We start from the raw sequence: 3256 nt of genomic DNA on the forward strand, positions 1-3256 counted from the left end.
CAGCTTTTTCTACACTTCTGCCGTGTTTCTACTGTTTCCTATTCCCCTGCTGTCAGCAAATATCAGCTGGTCAAATTCAACTCACATTAACAGTTTAGCGACAAAACCTTTTCGGCCTGGTTTCGACTTCTTCAGCAGCTTTCAACAAAAATCACTCAGCAATTAGCATTCATGACACATTTTCACAGGAAATGCAACCTCTCTAGTTAATCTTGTTGTCCACCTGCAGCAGACGTACTTGTGGACTGCTCGGTTTATATTTCCTGCACCTGCTCGTGTTCAGGAACATTGACTAACTAGGTCTGGACAATATGCTGGTCCGTCACAAGGCCAGCATAAACTATAAATGGCAATTTGTTTTGTTTTTCCAAACACAAAACGTTCTCATTGGTAAAATCTCTGGTTTAATCCTATTGTTGGGTCAGTAAATCTGACTAAATGTGAGGCAGATTTCCAAATCTGATGTTTGTCAGATGCTTAACCCCAATAAAATCTCCACGGGTGGCCCTGACCTTAATATGAATCGGTGCTAATCGCTGCCTGAGCTTCTCCATGACGAGTGAGTTGTGTTTGAACAGATATGTTCAACCACGGAGCTGTTGTCCAAGTCAGAAGTCATTTCTTCACTCTCTAAAATGTTTCTAGATTAACTCCAGTGGTTATGAGGGCAGCTGCTCAGACGAGACAGATGTTCACTGATAAATGTTGGTCTACGATTAGTTTCTGTCCATAAATCCTTACAGACAGAGAACGATTTCTCTCCGTTCTTCTAGGTGTTCTGCTGAGCTGCTCCAAGCCTGTCTTTGTCACCAGATGATTTTAATCTGCTCAGAGGTAATCCTTGTTTGGATCCCAAGGATTATTTTAGTCACAGCTGATAAAGACGAGAAACTTTGATTTAGTTCCGGCCTGTTCGAGAAATACAAGAAGGCTTAAACAGAAAATCTAGAGAAAAATGCTGAAGCGTATCATCATTGATCTTGTGCTATCTGTTAGCATTCAGACTTTTAGCTACTACTACGCTAAATTTTAGCTCCATGTCTGTATATTGACTGAGATACAGCCACTTTGTGTTTGCTATAGTTGATTAACCAGGGCGACCATCTTCCATCAGGTTGACTCTAATATTTATTCAGGTTTAGATGTACATCCAATGAATGTCTCAGTCAAATCTGTCTAGTGGTTCATTAAATATTTTGCTAACAGACAAACAGGCAAATACATAATCACTCATCTTTCACAGCAGCAGCCCTGAATTAGTTCGACCCACTCTTGTCAGGTTTTTTCCTGCAGCGTTTGGGTGGAGACATCTTCACACCTTCTTCCTTAAACCGTCACACAAAATCCATCAGACAGCGACGCTTCCAGAATAGACCATCAAGCTGAGCCGTCAGGATCCAGCCCCACCAGTGTTCTGCTCCTGGTTTTAGTTGTCACATTTTTGTTGTGTTAATGTTCGAGCTACAGTTTCTGACCCTTTTTTGAGGACCAAAATATTCACATTTTGGACCGAGAAGACAGATGGTTTGAGAGCGGGGTGAAGGAAACCATTTATGTAAAATGAGAGAAACCAACTTTAAACAGAGGAGAAGATCTCAGATTTCAACTTTCAAAAATCTATAATGGAGCTTCAGGCCTGATACCCAGTCATTTCCACTCTTATCAGGAATTTCATCCATGTAACCACAGTGGCCCATCTGTGATTCAGACTAACAATGACCCTAATGAACCCAGCCTGCATACAGAACACATCAGCTTTATAACTCAACACTCCACACGGTCTTTCTTTGAATTGAAAACGCTCCTCAGATGAGAAGTGAAACGTCTTCAGTTACAAGATATAGTCCAGTTGTTTTTGTCTTGAACTTTTTTTTATTTTAACTATCTGACAAATTCCTATTCTGCAGGGCGTCGCTGAAAGCACAAAGCTGGATGCTAATTAATGTAGCTGTTTTTGTTTTGTTTTTTAATATAATTTCTTCCATTTACTTTTCATTTTATATGCTTTTTTTTAGGATTGTCTACTGTTGTCATCATTCTTTGTTAAAAACAGGTCTCTCTTGTAAATGAGTCCTCGAGGCTCAATGAGACTAGCTTGTGTAAATAAAGGTTGAATTGAAATTTAATTAATTATAACATTATGCCCTGCAGGTGTGAGCAATGTTTGGTGCTGAATTTTATCCAGGTCCCTCCTTGTTGGGGTAAGTGGATGATCATTTAGATTGAACGTTGCGAGCTGAGCAAAAAGGGTCCATGCTTCTTGTTGCGTTAGTTCTTACAGAAGTCCATTTCTTTTGTTCTTTTGTTCTTTTTGGGAGCAAAAAGAGATTACATGAAGGGCTGAGTCTGGGTGTGCTCAGGTCAGTGCTGTTGTTCATAATCCCTGTAATTCCCTTTGTGCTGAGCACTCAGCTGTCATTATTTGATGGACACCATGAGAATAAGGAGGATCATCGACGCTCAAAGGCTCAAAGGGAAGAATTTCAGAAGCAAATATTTTGTGCCTTTTATCACAAAACACATTTGACATATACAGAATATTTTAGTTAGCACAGTGGAGTGTCATTACAAAAACATCTAGTTAAAGACTGAATAGAGTCAAACATTGTTAAACAGGCGATACGGCAAACCATGATGTAAATGAGTCCTCGAGGCTCAATGGGATTTACCTGTCTAAATAAAGATTGAACTTTGCTAAGTAAAAAAACAAAATGATGTTCTGTGTTCATCATTCAGACAGTGTGTAATTTGTAAAGCTGGTTAGGCTTTAAATAAATCTAAACCTGTAAAACAACCAATAAACATCATTTAACCCAAACATTAAAGCCAAAGAGCGACGACAGACAAACGCACAATGAGCAAAAATTAAATGAACAAATTAGGAGAAACGTGGAGAAGAAAAGTAAAAGTTTGGATATTTTAAAATTAAGGTCCGAGGGAACCCTTAACAAAAAGTAGTATATTTGAAGTTCATTTTTGCAAGTATACTTTAAGTTAAGTATAAGTATATCAAGTATACTACACCCATACTTGTAGTGTACTAGAAAGTATACTTATTTAATACTTGCTTAGACTAAATTGGGACATTTTTATACTATCTTTAAGTATATCAAATAAAGTTTATAAAAAGTACACTTCAAGTACGCTTCCTCATTTTTAGTGTAAAATAAATATACTTGTAGTTCACTTAAATAAACTACTTTTTGCTAAGGGAAAGTTATGAGCAATTAATATCTTACCTGTCGTAGATAGCTTT

The sequence above is a fragment of the Nematolebias whitei genome, chromosome 2 (genome assembly GCF_014905685.2).
Source record: "Nematolebias whitei isolate Nwh7 chromosome 2, NemWhi1, whole genome shotgun sequence".
Taxonomy (NCBI): Eukaryota; Metazoa; Chordata; class Actinopteri; order Cyprinodontiformes; family Rivulidae; genus Nematolebias; species Nematolebias whitei.